The 19,518-nt window shown below is 38.6% G+C and overlaps 1 long non-coding RNA gene across 1 annotated transcript in view; it reads right to left on the bottom strand.

Annotated features, from left to right (window-relative positions):
- The window catches only part of LOC130266632 (uncharacterized), a 30,631-nt gene that overhangs the window by 7,991 nt on the left and 3,122 nt on the right, over positions 1-19,518 (bottom strand). The window contains exon 2 of the long non-coding RNA XR_008842930.1: positions 16,958-17,020. This is a non-coding gene — a long non-coding RNA (uncharacterized LOC130266632). The remainder of the gene's footprint in view (positions 1-16,957; positions 17,021-19,518) is intronic.

Here is a 19,518-nt window from a genome sequence, read left to right as displayed (position 1 = left end):
CACAGAAGGAATAACCAAAGAGAAAGCCCAGGTGACAGCAGGCTTTGTACAACTCGTGTGTCCCATTGTGCAGGGAGCAGTGATGCAGTTCAGGTCATGGACACAGTGCCCAGCAGTGCCCAGAACACAGTGCTCCCTGCTCCTGTGGCTCTCTGCCAGCCACCAGAGAGCTGCAGTCCCAAACTCCAAACAGCAGGAGTATATATAAAGGTGGTGTGATTCAGCCATCTGTCTTTTCCAAAAACTTTCCATGGGCAATTGAGTAAGAGCTAACTTAGCTGAATACTCACCCTTATTCCCTGAGTAGATCAAATCACTTCAGAAGCTACAATTGATGTTATTGTACTCATACTAACTTGAACTAGTGATCTTAAAATACTTCCTGGTAGAAGTCAATATAAGTTTAACAAAATTCACATAGCATGAATGCTAAGCAATAACTTCACAAAATTGAGCTCTTCTACTCAAGTACTGCTCTCATTGACTAGAAGTTTTTTCCTGTGATTCACTAAATCTCTTCATGGAACATGCAATTTGAGATAAGCAAAGGAGCAAAACTTTTTCCTGTCTTGATATAAAATTATAGAAGTTGAGCTGGAAAGTACTTTAAAAGGTCATTTTGTTTGTCCTCAAGGCAGAATCAATCTTTGTGTCACTTGTTACAAATGTACATTCCCAATGACTGTGACTTCATCACCTCTCCAGGCTTGGCTATATTTATGTTTGCAAAGGTTTTCTTAATAACTATTCTGATTCTCCCCTGGTGGAATTTAGCTTGTTCTTTCTTATTATGTCTGCCATGAACAAAAAGAACATATTACTCCTTTCCTCTTTATAACAGTATGGTTCTTTTACATCTTAATTACTGCTCTGGCCCTCCCATCTTCTGAGTGCTTAATAACTACAATTTTTCAAGTTCTCCTTGGCTACAGTGCTCCAGAGTCCTTACCAGTATAAATTCCTAGATTACTTCTGCAGGCTGCATTCTGGTTTTCATATACATACTAGCTGGTCACTTAACTTTTTAATAATTCATCAACTCATATTTAATTTGATTCACATTCCCAGATCTTTTCCAGAGAACTGCTGTCTATTGTATTACCCCATCCTGTATCTGTGCAGATTATTTCTGCCTAACACTTTGCATTTGTTCCTATTGTACTTAATCTTATTTTTTTCAGATGATGTTTCCAATTTGTCAAAATCATTTGGGATTCTAATTCTGCTTTCCACATGTTCAGAACCACTCCATCTCCTGTCACATGCAAATTTACTGCATGGAATATTATTCCTTTATTCAGATAATTCATGAGAATATTTAACAATATTTAATTGAGAATAATCCCCTGTAGAAACTCCTCAGTATATTTCAATTAAACAATATAATCAGGTCACTATTATCTAGCTTCTCTTTTGATCCAACTTTGCATTTACTCACAAGACTTCATTTCCTTAGCTTTACAGTGAGAGAATAATTTAAAAGAGTCCCAAAATGTAAGTAACATAGGAGCTGGAGTCTTAGCCTTTCCTGTGGACCTGTTACCTCATCAGAGCAGAAAGCTAGTTTACTTTGTCATAATTTAACAAGTTATTAGATATTCCCCCTGTCTATGCTGTGCTGTATTTTCTTAGGAATATTTAGAACATTTTGAATTTTTTCAGAGGGATTTTGGTGATTTTCTCGTTGGGTATGAGCTGACAATCAAATATTGGCATGCAATATCATGCAAATTAATTTTATGCAAAAATCAAAAGCACTTTTGAATTCCTTGTCAGCCAAACATATTCTTCAAATATTCACTATCATGAGGGCAGCATCTGTAAGAAATCTTGAGAACCATGCATCTCATATAAATGATGTATCTCATTGATCAGCATAGTAGAAACATCCCTGTGTGCTGATTTATGTCTCCATGCCTCAATGTGGGATAAAGGCCCCCCCAAACTACATGGATACCATGTGGTAGGGAATCAGCTCTGCTCTTTCGGATCACACTCAAAGCACTTATGTCACATTGTTGACTCCTCAGCCACCTGCTCTTGACAAGGAGGTCTGGCACACAGTCTTTGGAGCATACTTGTTTTGCTCCAGTCATGCCCTGTTCTGGCTATAAAATGAATTGTCATCGTTTTCATTTCAATATTTTCTGAATAGCCAGCCCTATCTGCATGTGTGCATAAACTAGATGGAAAAGGTGCAGAAGACACATGGTTTCTTTGCAGGAATAAGTTTTGTGCATCAGTCAGATGGTATGGGCTATCTAAATACACATCTGTCAAATGAAAATTGAGTTAAAAATGGAGTGGCACAACATCCCTGATCAGATTTACTGCTAAAATAGATGATGTACTTTTCATCCAATGACAAGTCATGTAGAAGACTAAGAGGCATTTAGATGTAAGAACCTTATAGAATTACCCTTGAAAATAAAGAGGCTGAATTATTAGCTTTTATGCAAAATAAAATACAAATGCACAATATACATAAATAACTACTGCTTCAACTCCACAGATAACAAAACAAAATTCTCACTAATCCTAACAATGGTTATAATAGTCATTCTATGTCTAGGTGTGGAGGGTTTCTGTATTAAAAGGAGAGGAAAAAACCCATTAAAATAAATTGTTTTAATGATCCACATGAGAATATAAATCAAATTGTAGATTAGTATTTACAGGATCTATTGCATTTGGTCAAAATTACTACTGAAATTTTCTGTTTGCAGATGATTCTGTGCAAAATGTGTTGCTGGAAGAGCATCTTCACTTTTGAAATTATGCTTAAAAAACAGAAAATAGAACTTCACAAGTTGTTTTGGGAAAGATTTTCTTTTGAGTACTCTATTTTAAAATTTAGTTATTACAGATTAACATTAATATGCTCAAGTGAAAAAAAAAAAGGGTTTCACACATAGCACATGAGACCCTTGCTGGCCATTCACTTCTGGTGTCATTTGTGATGTCTCTGCAAAGAATTAGATATTTATGGAGTTCTCTACTTGCAAATTTATCCAGCATTTCCTTTTTCAGATTTCTATCACCCAGTAATCTAATTCATTCAGGATTAAAAATACTTCCTTTAGAGTAAAACATAACTTTAAAGTATAACATATTCTTAATGAACATGTTATCTATTAACAGGTCACAAAGTAATATATTATATTATATATATAATATGTTATCTAGTAACATGTTAATAAAAAATAGGGAAAAAAAAAAAGAAAAAGAGTAATTATACTTGAGACTGGAATTGAGACCAAACACATTCATCTGCAGGACTGTTTTTTTGGAAATGTATGAATTTCAAAACTCAATAAATATGGACCTGGAGACAGAAACATCTCAAACCACAAATCAAAACTACTGAGTTCTTTTAGAAAAATTCATGTTAGACAGCACCTACAGGACCATCAGTTGCTTCACTTGAGACCAGGATTGGTCCTGTCAGGAGCAGTCACAATGCAAAAGGAAAATAATCTCAGTACAATTACCAGTCCTGAAGATTGGAGACAAATATATTTCCATGTAGCTATGATTAATAAATATTAATAGAGTTAATATTCCAGTCTTTCTCTAATAAAATTTAGCAACTAGCAAAACTAGAAAATTGTAATGAGATCATTTATTACTATCCCTTCCCTCTTTTTTACCCTATTACTGTCTACCTGTAAAAGGTTAAGATGCAGTGGTCTGTGGAAACTTCTTGAAGATGAAATCCTACTGAACAATAAATAGAAAATAATTGACAGATCAAAAAATTGCATACCTGCTTCTTAGTAACTGTCTAGAGCTACAGTAGAACAGGGCTACTGTGTTTTTCCCTCCCCTCTTCCCCCCCCAAATCAAACCAAGCCTTAAAGCAATTTCCTGAAATGGCACTTTTAGCTAATGGGAAAGCATATTATAGGATGCAGAGAAAACCTATAAATGGTAACAAGGCTAAATTCTTCAGCTCTGGACCCCCATAACCTGTTGTTAATCTAGGAAATGGTGGTATGATGATAATTACTTCTCTGTTCCTCCAAAGGAAGTGCTGCATGGTATACTTTAAATAGAAGGAAAGAATATTGTCTTTTTAGTATTTTTATCATGCATTGTTAAGCCACTGCATTCCTGGGGTGCATCCCAGGGTGATGAAGCCAAGAGCACTGTCTACCTGATGAATCTTAAGTAGGCAGCAATTTACAGTACATGAGACTGATGAAATTTATTCCAGTGTAAGTACCACTGGTTCCTGCTGTATTCAAAACACAGCAAGAAAAAATACACCTCTCAGAAAAATATCAGCACTGCAAAAAACTTTCCAAGAGACTGGCTTTCCCTTGATTTCAGCAGGCAATGGGAAATGGTCTAGGCAATGCCATTAAACAGCAAAGTTTCACTTATGGGCATTTCTGGGGAAAAAAACAAAACCCTCAGACCAGAAAAGGAAGACTCAAATAAAATGGGGTTAGAAAGGACTTCAGGTCATGACCCATACTGCATGAGAAGACATTGAAACTCACTGCTTGCAGCCTCGCTCATGTTGTTTCTTCTCTCAATAGGATTTGGAAAAAAGCAACATGTTTTTAGCATATTTTACTGAAAGCTTTCAACCACACAGCATTCTAAACACCTTTCTTTTAAAATTAAATAAAGCATTAGATATACAGACAAAGAGACTGTTAAGGTAGGCCAGGTCAGACCTATATTAACTAGGATGCAGGTTCCAAACACGACCAGCAGTCGCAGTGTCAGAAATGCACTAAACTCAAGTCTTGTGTGGTTTATAATTATGCTTGTGCAGTATAGAAAGCATTCATGCTGTGAGAAGGTCGTACAAGTCTTGACCAACAACATGTCACAGTGCAACAAGGAGGCTGCTATGCTTTGGTTCTTCCTTGGGCTGTTCAAATCTGTCTGTAGTGAGAGCATGGCAGGGGTGTGTCAGAAGACTGGAGAAGTTTTAGCTCACAGAGCAGTGGAAGATTTTATTGCCTGCAGTGCATGTGTGGCTTGTAAGCACAAATGCCTTTGCCCACTTTTCTATGAAGACACCTGCAAGCAGTGAGGTGAAAGCAAAACAAGGATTCTTAGGTCACAAAGGGCACACAGATGCCTACCCTGCACTTGTCTGCCTTCCAGTAGGGTGACCCAAGCCCTCTCCAAGGTGAGTCTTGAGTCACGTCTAGAATCTGTTCTTCATTTTGGATTATCCCTTACCCTTAGCCAAACTTCTACAAGCATCTTTGATCCAGAAGGTGAACTGCAAATCCTGGAAGATCAAAGTTACTCTTAAAGAGTCGCTTGCTTCTTCCTGTGAATCAAAACACTGGAAAGTAGTTCATTCCTCTTTTTGCTCCTGTAAATTTGCTTCTTCCCATGGAGACAGATGAGGTGGCTGCAGATGGAATTAGACAGTCAAGTATTTTGAATGTGATTTGTGCAGCCAGCTCTGCTCTCAGGAATCCAGGGCCGCTAATCTTGAAAGGAAAATGAGCACATCCTTCAGAACAAAATACCTGGCATGAGTTGTACCATTTAAGCTATCTGCCCATAGTTTCAGATTTAATAAACTAATCTAGAAAACAGCTTGCTTTCCCAAACTTGCTGCTTCTCTCAGTCTTTTCAGTTGAATAGCTGTAACACGTAGTGAGGACATAATTGTGGGTTCATCATAGATTTAGGAAATGGGAATTCCTAAAGCCAAAGTTTTAATCACTGTTATTGACACTTTATGTATCTTTCAATGACATATTCAGTCTCATTATGTTTTACAGTTTTACAAGCACCACATATGCTATTAAAAATGACAGAGAGAGAGACTATACTTAAGAGGTTGCCTGCAGGTGGCTATCATGTGAGCAATAGACACATTATTGAAGCAATTCCTTTTTGCACATCTAAGTCAGAACAAGAACCATTAGAATATTTAGATTCTTTTGTTAGCTAAAAACCCATGAGATATCCAGCTCTCCAGTTGCTGGCCTTTGGTGAGGACGAGTTACCATCTTTTAAAATTTTTATGGGCTACAAGCTGTCTCCCAGGACAAACAGTTCCTTTTGCAGGTCAGAATCAAAACCTGTTGCATTAAATTTTACTTGCTGTTGCCATGCCAACACGCTCTCTTTGCTCACACTTCATTTTGCACTCTGAATGGCATGCCTAATAAAAAATCAGGACTTTCCATTTTAGCCATCTCGAATGTACATCTGGACTCCATCCCAGACTGTAGGTTCCTTTAGGAAATATTCAAACTCCAGTTAAAAATACAATTCTTAACTATTTAAAGTTGGCTAGGCATAATCTCACAGCAGGGCTGAATTTTAACCCAAAACACTTTGATAGGAAACTAATATCCATACTTGCTGTTATTGTAAATCACTAGGGCAGAACATGAGGTTGTTTTCCATCATGAAGGTTGCCTATAAAACCTTTAGGCAAAACATGGGAGAAAAAGAAAGAATCCATCATCTAGCAAAGAATCTTAAGAAAAAGATGAGCTAAGCAGAGAGCATGGGTGCACTGGAGAACAATACAATTGCTTCCATGTGAAAATGTCTGAAGTTTGCCTGTGTTGATGGTGTAAAACCTTAACCAGCTAATTTCACCGAGGGCAGCCTGTCTTACTGCAGACACAGGCTGGGCTCTTCTGCTCCCAGCTCATGCTTGGTGCAGGGAGCAGGGCTGAGGCGCAGGAATGCTGCCCAGAGCATTCCAGTGGGCAGGGAGGCACTTTGCTTTGTCCCTCACCAAGCCTTACCCCAACCAAAGAAAACAAAGAGCAGGTTTTGAGGACACTGTAAACTTTGGCCTCACAGCTGGAGGCAGAGTGAAGCAGTGGCAGCCAGCAATAAGGGACAGGCGAGAAGAAAACAAAAAGTGATGGAGAGAGACAGCCGCAGCACAAAGGGTTCATTCTGTGCCTCTATTAAGAAGTCTGAAAGTCCCCTACTGGGGAAAAGAAACCATTAAAATGTTCATTAGAAAGAATATTACCTTGGGCATTTATTATTTATTGCAAGTCTTTATAAGCCATTACTCTTGGGATGTATTCCAGTAAGTCCCCATGTACTCCCTGTCCTGTTCCAGTCTGTCAGCAGACCAAACATCCCACAGCAAGTGCCAGTGATGCTCTGTGGTAGTGGGAGTTTACAAGGAGGTTTCTTTTACATACACAGCTATCTGAGCTTTTGTCACTGAATTCACAGGGTATTTAATTTTAGATTATCTAAAGGAAAAAGTTACAACAACCAAAAATAAAAGTGAATGTACTCCACACAGTTTGTCCAGCAGCACCAGTGGCTTTAAAAAGAATAAAATAATGTTGGAAGTGCTGGTCATGTACACAGTACCCAACCCACAGTTCCAGTTATGTGTCTGCAGTAGCTTCTCAGCCCCATAATATGAAATCCTCTACCTGGTTCACCTCTAGTGTTTGCTTGTCTTGTTTTTACCTTCTCCAGAATTTGCCTGCAACACAGTTCTTCATTCACCATTTGAAATACAGAGCAGGTTGAAAACATACAAATTACACATTAAGGCTGTATATTTCTACCTGCACAGCATGAAAGGCAAACACAAAAGACTGCCATGAGGCTTGACATGCACTCCTACTTTCTCATTTCATACTGGAAGTAGATACCAACAGAGCACAAAGTTTCCTTTTGTATATTGATTTGTGTATTTCTTAAGCCAGACACAACACCAAACATTCTCCCCATATCCTCTTAGATCCTGCTGCAGGGAACATGCCCTGCTGGAGCACGACTTTTCCAAAAGCTCTCCAGCCTCATGTGAGCACAGGTCTGCCACACTGCTACTGAGCAGTGAGTCTGCCATTAGCTGATGAAGACTCCCTTATACAGCAAACGCTGCCAGAGTGCCCATCTGAAATGGAACAGGAACAGCTTTAGAGATTTCTCAGCCCTATTTATTATGTCACTCTGCAATTACAGAAATATTCCTACCAGCTGGTGCTCATTTGAATGAAGACTTAGAGTCAAGATAAGTCAGAGGTGAAAAATAACTTTATATTCTCTAAATAAGAGAACCTTCCAAAGACTTTTCAATTGGTCATACTATCACTTGTGACCTGCACATTTTCAGAAAGTTAAGTTTAACCATTTACTAGACCCAACAAATAGACTAACTCAACTCTAAAGGTATTAGAAGGGCAGAAAATTTAAATCCACAGTGTACCTGAATCTAAAGTACTTGTTACAAAATCCCTATGCATTTGATATCCTGATCTTCCTAAATTAAGATTGGAGACATCCAATATCAGAGAGACAACAACTCACATAAATCAAATCTCCTCTAGTGATCGAATTCTGCTCCTTTACCAAAAGTGTTCTCTCACTCAGGAATTCTTTAATTATGAGAATGAGAATTAGGCTGTCCAAACACATCATGTAGATATACAATGAACAAGCAACAAATAAAATGTTAAACTCCACTTTCATTCTGGGCCAGCCAACAAAGCATTAAACCTACCTGATTCTTTTACCAAGCCATTGTTCTACACAGTTAACATCAAGCAAATATTCATATAGTAAGGTGCATTTCCATGTGTTCAGTCACTTATTAATATAGGGAATAAAGAAAAGATGTGTTAAAGTATGATGTGGTGAGACACACTCATAGTAAGTTGTAGGTATGTTTTTCCTTTGCTCATATGGTACAGGGTAGATTCTGAGGAAACTTGCTCTCAAGGTACTTAAGGAAAAAAATTAAGTGGTTTGCAACCAAACAATTTTACTGTTTGTCTTGTACTTGAGCCCACTTAGTCATAACTGTTGATTTGACAAAATTTATTATTTTCTTTGAAATAAGAACTACGTTCAATATTGCAAAATAAACTTTTTACTGGATTTTCTTTCACAGCACTGAGCCTGAACACAATGTCCCAGGCACACAAACAAACAGGATTGCAATTACCTGGCAATATGGCATCAATTAAGACAAAGTTATTTTCACTTTAATTATAGAATTGTGTTGTTACAGTTTAGATTGTGGAGCTGGGGGAAATAAGTTGTTCTTTTTGCCTCTCTGTCATAGAAGGAATTACTCTAAACATGGTTTTCTAGCTTCCTTCTTAATGAATGCATATCTTATAAAAGACAGAAATTCTATTTTTTTCATGTTCAAAATGTATGAAAATTTAGTCTAGGCAAAGATTTATAAAAACATCAAACTCAACGGACTGGAGAGAAATAGAATACTTTCTGTTATTTCATCTTCATCATGAGACAGGACACAATTCCTAACTTCTGGTGCTTTGTTCTCTCTATAGATGTAGCTACTGTCAGTCAGCCAAGTGCAGTAGAAGTGTAAGAATTTCCCTTGACATATGTTAATTGATCTCTGTGTCTAAGAGCCTAAGGATATGATAAGGATATGATACATGTTTCTGGTACATGGAAACCAGAGTCAATGTAATATAACACTGTAATGGGAAAAGAAACAAAGATTTTCTGTGCAGCATGATTCTGTAAGTTACTATTTGTAACCTGCCCACTCTTAAAGTCTGGCCTTCCCATGTTTTATAAAAGGAGGAGTGACAGCACAAAGGTCTCTCACTCTCTGCAGTAATCCCACAGTACTCACAGATTTAATTAGTTGTATAGTAGATATCTATCACTTCTGTGTGCCATAGGAATCCCTGGCTAGAGACAGATGTCTACTCTGCGTGTTTTCAATAGATTTCCTCTATTGCACCTCCTGAAGTTACTTGAAAGAATTTAATATTCTCACTTCCTCCTAGGTAAATCAATCCTGTGTTTTTCCTCCTGGAGTTTATTGTCTTTTTCTGTATTCTATTTAGATTGAGGTCAATGGTCCTGGTCTCTGTTTCCTCCCCAGCTACCCCAACCCACTGCCACTTTTCCAGGCAGGAAAACCCCAAGTGGCAGTCAGCAGCAAAGTGAAGGTCAGAGATTTCCCTGGCTGTCCTTCCACGCCTTCCCCCAGCAGCCTGAGTCAGCAGCCAGCTCCTCACAGATTAGATCTGCCTGGTCTCTTGAGAGCACACACAAAAATAAAGCTTCATGACTGATGACTCCTTCATGAGGAATCCAGTCATTTCTCATTCAGTCCTACACCCTAGCAGAATTCTTTTCTTCACAAAGTGTTACATTATTTTCTCTTTAATCTAGTTCAAGTCCTATCCTAGGTAGGATAGGATGTGAACCAGCTGAAGTAGGCCTGAACAGAAATTTATATCCATTTCAGTTCAGTTAAATTCCTATTTGGACAGCAAACAGGATGAATTTTATGCACTTTTAACAGCTGGTCTTTTTCTTCACTCTTTTAGCACATCCTTAAAAATTCTGAGTCAATCCACATTTCACAACTGTTTCTGTTGTTCTTAAACACAATTTTTAATTAAGTCTCCTTTCACATAAAATATTTTTCTGGAAGTGAGAGGATTTGTTTTAAAACTGTAAATCTAAACTTTCGAAACTGAGTATTGAGACTCATTTCCAATTATCTAACACAAGTCAGTTTTCAGCCTTCAAAAAGTGTGTCTTCAGTATTCTCTGATAGTCAGTGGAGCTACTGCTGACAACAGGATATAAGCTTTGACCAGAAGAGCAGTCATCACTTCAAAGCACCATTTTTTATTTACAGCAAGATGATGATGTACCCTGGAGCATACAGCCTCATGCACTACTGAGGACACCAGACACCTGCCCTCACTTCCCTGGTCAGTGCTGCCTGTGTTCCAGTGGGACCCGTGGTGCTGTTATCTCACTCTCTGCTGGGCACGGCTGCCAGGGCAGGCTGGCAGCTCTCAGCCCAGGTGGCAGCCCCTGTGTGATCACACAGGTGCAATGGAGATGGGATCCATCAGCCGGCCAAGCTGCTGAAGGAAACACTAAATGGAGGAGTGTGTCAGGAAAACATCATTTCCCTAAGCCACAGACCTTCTTTAAACCCACTGTTCATCACAGGAAATACTCTAACGCCTTCTGTGCTCAAAGCCTTCACACATCCCTTTGGGTGAGGCTTTTTAGGTCAAGCTCACTTCTTTGTTCCAAGAAACCAGTGTTAATATCACCATTCACATTAAGTTTTAGCTCAGAGGACAGAAGACTTCTGTAGGGAACAGGCAATCGGAATCTTACACCCACAGTGCCCTTAGGATCCCAAATCCATGTATACCTCACCCAGCAGAAAACCCCAGAGTACTTCCAGGTATGCCTCAGTTGTTCTTATCTGAGGTGAAAGATACAGCCCTGAACATTTGGGTGGCAGCTCTGACACACAGCTCAGTGTTGCACCACCAGCACTATCCACACTCCCAAATGGAAGCAGCCACAGCTGCATATTTCTGTGCTCAAACCACCTCTGTCACCATGAACAGAACCACCAAACCCAAACCTTCAGGTGTCAAATCAGGGAAGCCCATTTTGTGACTTCTGATGCTTCTTTCACCTTGCCAGGACAATCTGTGTCAAAATGGTATTATTCTGAGTACTTAAGTACTTTAAATACTACTTAAAAAGAAATTATTTACAAAATTGTGTCTCTGGGCTTTCAGAAATCATGATGACTACAACCAGCCTTGCAAACTTTCAACCTGCTCTAAAATTCAGGAATCTGAGTCTCACTTAAGGGACTTGAATCTTCCCTTTACCCAGTACAGATGAGCCTGTTTATGGCTAAGAACTGTGCATAGTCTTGCAGGTTAAGCAATGTCCTTCCTATCAAAGTGGTGGAGCAGCCCTGACACAGATGTAGTGCAGGTCAGCTAGCATTTGGGAGAGTGCCAGGTTGAACATAACTCCTAGACACAGGTCAGAAGTCAGTTAGCATAGGCCAGAGATTGCTTCCAAAAGTCAATTTGGGAGTTTTGAGTGTAGAAGAGTTGAACAGTATGGACACAGGTCCTGCCAGTTGCAAATATATTTAGAGCTAAACCCTCTAACATGGCAGTGAGGGCCAGACACAGAAATTCTTTTGCATCTCAGCAACTATGTTCCACAGTCCAGCTCAGCAAAGCAATAAGAAAAAAATATACGTGTATTTATTACACAAAGAAGATTTGTCCTATGCTGGGAACTTTCTGTTCTTGGAGACAAAAAAAAAAAAAAATTAAACAATTCAGCAAACAACAGGACATACCATATTCTTAAGTTATAGTGTTGCACTTGTGAAATGGAAACATAGGCTCACAGCTGATAAATAGCCAGGGAGAGCCTTCATCAAGCTGATTATAAATATGTGCTCAGATAGCTCAGGGACTCTGAGGATTGAAATCATGAGATACTCTACATGGCAACACGGTTATTTAAATACCTCCTCTTCCATGGGGAGTTCAACCATTAGGCAAAGAGAAGAAGCATATTCACTCCTGAGTGCTCCAGACATAGGACAGTTATGAAAAGCTTTCTGAACAAATGAAGCAAATGTGGTATCCTGCAGGGAGACAGAACAGCAGCTTCTGTCCCAGCCTCCAAACCGACTGTACCTGAAGGAACAGAGACTGGAAGGTAGCTGGGTTCATGCATAGCAGCATTTATTGAAGCCTGTCACTCCCTCTCAAGGGTGACTTACACAGGCTAACAACTTTATGCAATGGCAATAGATACAGCTGACAGCAAGAAAACAATTAGATTAACATATAAACAGTTGGGGCTATAATGCTATTAAAAGGGACATTCAAGGAAACTGCAACCATTTCTACAGCTGTTTTGGAAAGTCTCTCTTTGGCAAAACATGCTGGATTGTCATTCTAAATGTCTGTGCTTCCCATGCTGGTTTCCTGAGGAAGGGTTTGTGGACAGACTTGTTTATTTATGACAATTTTTTTACCTCTCTTAGCTGTAGCTGTGGATTCCCCAGCCTTGTGAAAGTAGTCATTAGTTGCCTTTTTTGGCTAGGAGAAATCAGTAAAGAAAGTGGCTCTCGTCCAGAGGGTTCCTGGAATTTTCTACCACCTTTGTGTAAGAGCTTAATAAAGTCAAATTCAATTTTATGTAAGATTTGTTCAAAGGCCATAGGTGTTTTGTGAGAACAAAGAGCAAAAGGACTGGAATTACGTTTGCTGTTCTGGAGTAAATCGTACCAAATGAAATTCACCTGGAACTCACTAAGGTGATCATCCTCCAACTGGAGCAAGACCTCAGGTATCAGACCCTGTCATTTTAAATGAGAACCAAAGGGAATCAGCATCACCTATATACACATATCCTGAGGCTATTTTGAAGGCAAGTTCCTTGGCTGTGCCAGCCTAAAGCGGCAATAAACTCCCACAGAAACAATGGACAATCACAGCATTTATGACCTTCTGTCCCTCTAGTGTTGACCTTTTTTCTCTCTGGGAAAAAGAAAGCAACCTTTTCTTTTATGTTTTGAAAACAAACACTTCATCACGATGCCTCCCCCTCTGGAGGAGGGCATACAGAGCAAGCACCTAATGGATTTTAGTCACGTTATTTAATATGCTACTAGAAGAAGAACAGATGCTGCAGCAAAAAGTGCATTCTGAACCCAGCATAACAGCATAAACAGTAGTAAAATATTACCTCTTCAGAAGACATTTATGCACTTGGCACTGAACACGTGAAGCTTAACAAAATACTGCCTTACGTAGGGTGCAAGTCCTATTTATAGAAGTAACGTCCCTGACAAAAGTACCCATCATTTTCTGAAGCCTGCAATTCTGTGGTGACTGCCAGTCACATCCATAATGTCAGCAGTTGGTCACCCACACAGTGCTGTATGCAGCACAACCACCTGAATGCTGCTGGTCTGATCACTGGTTACGGGGTTTGGCCTCTATTATTACACACTTGTTGGGTGAGAGCCACACAAAGTGCTTATTGCTCATTTCAGCTGGCTGGAAGGACTTGTCCATTGCTGACAGTCGTCTGCTCTGGCTAAATTAAAACCCCTCCTGATGCTTCAGGACATCAGGGGCTGTGCAGAGCTGCCATCTCCTCGAGGAACCGGAACGACAAGCCGAGGTCATCCCGGCGCTGCTTGCTGCGCTATGTTCACATGCTAGCTGACACCAGACTCAGCTTAAGATCTAGTTCTTCAGATCAAGGCCTGGGCCTCGTAGATCTCATGTACTACCTTGCTTGACAGCTTACCATGACCTAGCATGACAGCTGTGGTCATTGGTAATCACTGCCAAAAGGGAGGATCACAGGAGTGGGTGGAAAGGAAATCAGACATTCCTGGCAGCTGGCCTGCAGCTCCAGAGCTTCCTTTCACCAAACATCACACTGAAAACAGATCTCCGCTTGCTAAAAAGTATGGGCTTCCACTTTTCAATCACTTTTCCTTAGTGCAACAGAAAAATGGTTTCCTTTCTCTCAAAAGGAGAAGAGAGGAAAAGCAAAGGAGAAAAAAAATGCATGTGTTCACCCAGCAGAGTGAAAACAAAGAGCCAGAGAAGGCTGTTCCTCCCTGGTTTGTTACTGCCATTTTTCTTAGCAGGCAGAGAACGATGGCCCTTAGAAAACAAAACAGAGAAGTGTTTATCATATAAACAGGGAATTCGAGTTACACAACACAGAAAAGTTTTAACTTACTTTTTGATGAGCGTACTACACACAAAATGATATATTTCAGCAGAACTTATTAGGTGATTTTACTGTTAAATTTTCACAGATTCAGTAAATACCTACAATGTGGTTCCCCTTAAGGGCTCACAGAATTGCCTCTACCTCCAAAGAAAATAACCACAGTTTTTTATCATAAATAACCCATCTGACCCCAAGGAAATTCTATGATGTTTAGTCCTATAAACACTTCTCTTAGAAATGTGGAAGAGTTTCTGCTTGCTTGACTAAAATTTCATCTTTTTTTAGGACAGATGGAAGAGAAAGTAAGAAAGAGGAACAACCACTGACAGCAATTGTGAAATCACACAGTCTACAAACCCATTCATTTGAAAACAAATAAGTAAGATTTAGTGGCTATGCCCATAATGGTAAAACCCCAAAATTCAAGAATTTCCCCAGCTTCTGGGCCTGCCAATAATTTCAGAACAGTATTGTGAAATCCTATGGCTATTTGTTCCAGCTGAGCCTGCTTAATTGGAATTCCTCAGCATTTAGACATATTTCCTTAACAGCATATGATACAAATAATCACTTCAGGAGACAGTTGAATATATAACACAGGCTCTTTTTTAAAAAATCATTGTTATTATAAAAGACTATAATCAAGACAGTTCCCCAACAGATTTTTGTCAAACCAAATGTGGTCAAAACCATCCCAAAGTTTTTGAGGTTGTATGCACTGGTGGATTGAAAGCCCTTCTCTAATCCCATCCCCACAGCTCTTTCAAGTGAACAAACATGCAGAGACATTTCAAGCACTATGGCAATGTTGACTCTGAGCATTGTTAACTCCTACCAAAAGGCTGTGGGAAGCAGAGAAAAATGATAGAAGGTTTTGTTTATTAAGCTGTGATGAAAACCAGGCTTCTGCTGATGCAGGGGGCAGGGGGAAGGGTAAAGATAGGCTCGTCTGTTTAATTCTTGGCCCAGATATACATGATTTAAAAAAAAAAAAAAAAAAAAAAGCAAGCAGCTGAGCACATTGCTTCTGGCTGTGTCTTTCTGTAGATTGCCAGTTGCCAGCACTCACAAAGCACAAGTTATGTAATGAGCTCCTATCAGGAATCCGAGTTCAAAAACATTTCATGAACTCCCATGCTGTTCTTGCTGGAGCAATTGTTTCTGATGCTGAAAAGTCTCTATCACCCTGATTCAGCTGTCTTGGCCCTCTCCAGTGGCAGCACTTATTGCTTTCCCTCAGTCTCTTCTCCCTCCCTCACAATGATCTCTGCTTTTTTCTTAAGGGGAGTCTTCCCTAAGCCCCTTCACTGGCTTTTGCTAGAGGAAAAGAAAAATAGAGGAAACATATCTTTGCCCCTCCCATACCTCTGAAACAAGCTGTTTTTCCTTGCTTATCATTTGGAAAAACCTCATTTCTTTGGCAAACACAAAAGAAACACTGGGTTGACAATAAAAATATATTCATCACAATGCACTTCTGAAGAGTAAAGATCTAAATTTCAGGGCAACCTTTCTCCCAAAAATGTGTTTACTCCTGATGGAATCATTTGGAGCGCTCTTCAGGAAAATTCTGCCATTTTTCACAGAAATAATTATTGGTTGACTTCCTGAGTGAGGAATTTCATTTGCAGCCACTCTGCCACTTTTATGTCATTAAAATCAATCAGGCACATGGATAAGAGCATGTAAGTATTTAAGGGATCTAAATTAGAATGCATAAAGAGGAAATAATGCAGGACAGCTCTTTCAATGTGGATTCTAGGGAGTTTTTTGCCAGTACATGGATGCATAAATATTAGTCAATAAATCTACTTCCTTGGTTAAATTTAAGCAGAAGAAATAAATTTAAATAAAATTGGAATAGAGTTAGAATTACTGTAAAATGTCTGTAAAATGTACCAAATATCTTGTCAAAATGGAGGCTTGAACTCAAAACACTGTTAAATTGTGCTTCCTTATGTTTTCCAGTGTAGCTGCTAACATACTTAACAAACAGCTCATTCTTAAAGGAAGAATGAAAATTTATTCATATCATTGTATCTAGGTAAACACAAATTTTAGGCTAAAGTATCTTTGGGAGGTTTGATCCATGATAGTCAGTGAAAAGATTCCCATGTCTTTCAGCAGACTTCAACACAGACACTTGGAGTCAGGATACCTGGGCAAAATAAATCTAATTTTAAAGTAAGGATTTAGAAGGTACTGGAAAAGTACCTTATTCCTTAAGAACCTTCAAAGCATATTTAGACTGACTGATAAAATACCTGTATGTAAATCTCAATGCATTTCATTACATATCTTGAAATAAAGGAAATAAAAATTGAAGAATATAAAAGTTATTTCTAAAACAGCAAGAGAAAGTTCTATTATTCTATCAGACACAGTTAATTTTCAAATAATTTTCTTACATTTAAAAATAATTTTTTCTTCATTTTACCTTAAATTTCAGGGATTTTGTTTGCTTGTCAATCATAGCTTCCTCAAGTTGAAATGATGAATTCTAGAAAGAAACTAATAAAAGTTATCAGGCACAGTTTGTTTTCAAAAATTCAGTCTTCAATTCTGTTAGCCAAAGATCACAAGTTCTTCTGCCCCATTAATTTGTGATCTAACAAGTCTTGAGTTGTATGTGTGGAGGAAGATTACCCTTTGTGTCAGTAGAAAGAACACTTAGACTTATTAATATTAAACATGGATGGAAAAATGATAATCAAGGTTCTTTTCACTTTAGTATCTCCAAACATTAATTAATTCTTGCAGTGAAGCTGACATCTATAATTAATCTATATCACTTTGAGGCACAGAAACATTGACCATCTTCCCAAATCAATGAGAGAATCAGTGACAGCAGCCAAGTGCTACAGGTTTAAGATCTAGCTGTAAGAATATGTTAGAAATAACACCTTAGACATTAAACAAAACACAGGAACTGCCTATCATGACTCAGACCTCAAATCCCAAAGCCACTTCAAAAACCTCATGAGTCCTGTTTCCATGAGCTCTCAGTGAAAACCAGACAATACTGTTTAACTGACTGAAGGTCACAGGCCATACAAAACCTGCTTCAGTTTTTATATCTGTAAAATAGGGCTAACAGTACCAACCTCTCTTTAAAATGCTCTGCATTTTTTCAGATCAAAACACCACAGAGCTATACTTATTTTGGACCTATGCCTACAGAAGTCAAACATAACTCACAGCTTCAAATTCTGTTCATAGGCTATGTTGTCCCAACCTAGAGCTCTGAGAAAACTGAACTGAAAACATGGCAAGTGTCAGCTTGCTGCTTCATGAAAAAGCACTGTGAATGAAACATGTAAAAGCAGCAGCTGCACAAGCAAAGAATAGGAATCCTGGTTTGTAACTTACAGTCACTGAACGTCACACCAGAAGCAAAATGAAATATTTATTGCTCCAAGGTCTTACATAATTTGGTTTCTTTTCTCTCTCCAGTGCATTAAACTTTGAAGTCTTAATGACTCATTATGTGGCACATGCTTTGCAAAAAATGCCAACAAATCTACATGAAACAGTAATTTGCTAAAGATTTTGTTGCCTTTGTATAGCAAAAGAAAACACAAAAACACAGCTATTGCATACAACCAACAAATTTTTCAAGATCTGAATACAAGTTCTGGAGTAAATTTTGAACAAATTGTTAATTAGCTGCAAGAGTTATAATACAATGTTAGCTAATACTTGAAATCTTGCCTGATATGCTTGAATTTGCCTGAATTTGAACAAGGCCTATGATGATGTTCCTGGGCCTGGTGGCATTGGCACTACTACCAAACAGAAATCATGTCAGCATTGCTCTGAAGAGAGAAGAGAATGAGACCATTCGTGCTTTTAAAATACTCCTATGGAAAACAGAAATTAACCAACTTAGATGTTCACATGAGTAAGAAAGTTATGTTAGTTGTGAAGAAAGTTATGACCCTACAAACCAGAGTGAAGAAAATTGTTCTGAAACAAACCCTTTGCAAGAAACTGTTTTCTGAATAGTACCATTGACTTCAGCAGCAGTTACAGAGAGACAGGAACATGGACCCTTGTAAAATTGTTACTGAAGGAAGATAATTTATTTCAGTACCTAAACACCAAAACACGATTAGAACATGTTCAAAAGGTCTAACTTCAATTTCAGAAAACATTGCCCTACAGCCAAAAAAAAAAAAAAATGGATTTCAGAAATCTGGGTGACTGGTGGAAGGCACTGTGGTGAAAGTAGTAAAAATAGCTATTTTCACCAGTTTGCTCCACTCAGTTTTTCAGCACCATCCATTACAGTTCAATGCAAGGATTTTCATCAGGACAGATGCACAGCACAGCAACCTCCTATTCCCTGGTAAAGTTTCAGTCTTGTTTTCTAAACCAGAAATTTTCCCTTAAATGTCTTCTAAACTGAAGCTTCTGCACATTCTAAAAGCAGTAATATAAGAACTATCCCAAAACTTGTGGCCCTATATTATTCTACATTCCAAGTCAATCACATTAATTTAGTGCAACTAGTCAATGAGTTATATAGTTTGTTACTTCTTCTGTTGAATGTGGCTCATTCAGAGCTATATTTTTAATTAAATCCTTCTACATTCCTCAAAAATATGAGCTAAAAAGCATGTCAGTGGTATATGTCAGTTCATTCCTCCCTAAGTCTCACTCCACGTCAGAGTAGTGGAAGGTATTTGAGCAGCAGAGTTGATATTTATTTGAATGCTACAGCTGTCTTTGCTGGCAGATTCATCCCATCTGCTTTTACCTATGTGAAAGCTGGGTATAGCCTCTAAATCTCAGCTAGGATTCCTGCACCTTATTCATCAGAAAAACATTAGGGGCTATCAGAGATGAATTATTCCAACCTAATTTAGGTAGTTTACATAGTTCAGATGAATCACTCTCTGGACACAGGTTTTTGCTATTAATGAAAAAAGAAAGCTAAAAAAGAAAATGACTCATGGGCATCTAAAGTCAAATTTAGACCTTTAAGTGTAGGCAAAA

This window comes from Oenanthe melanoleuca, unplaced genomic scaffold (assembly GCF_029582105.1).
Source record: "Oenanthe melanoleuca isolate GR-GAL-2019-014 unplaced genomic scaffold, OMel1.0 S112, whole genome shotgun sequence".
In the NCBI taxonomy this organism is placed as follows: Eukaryota; Metazoa; Chordata; class Aves; order Passeriformes; family Muscicapidae; genus Oenanthe; species Oenanthe melanoleuca.
This window is presented reverse-complemented; position numbering and strand designations above follow the sequence as displayed.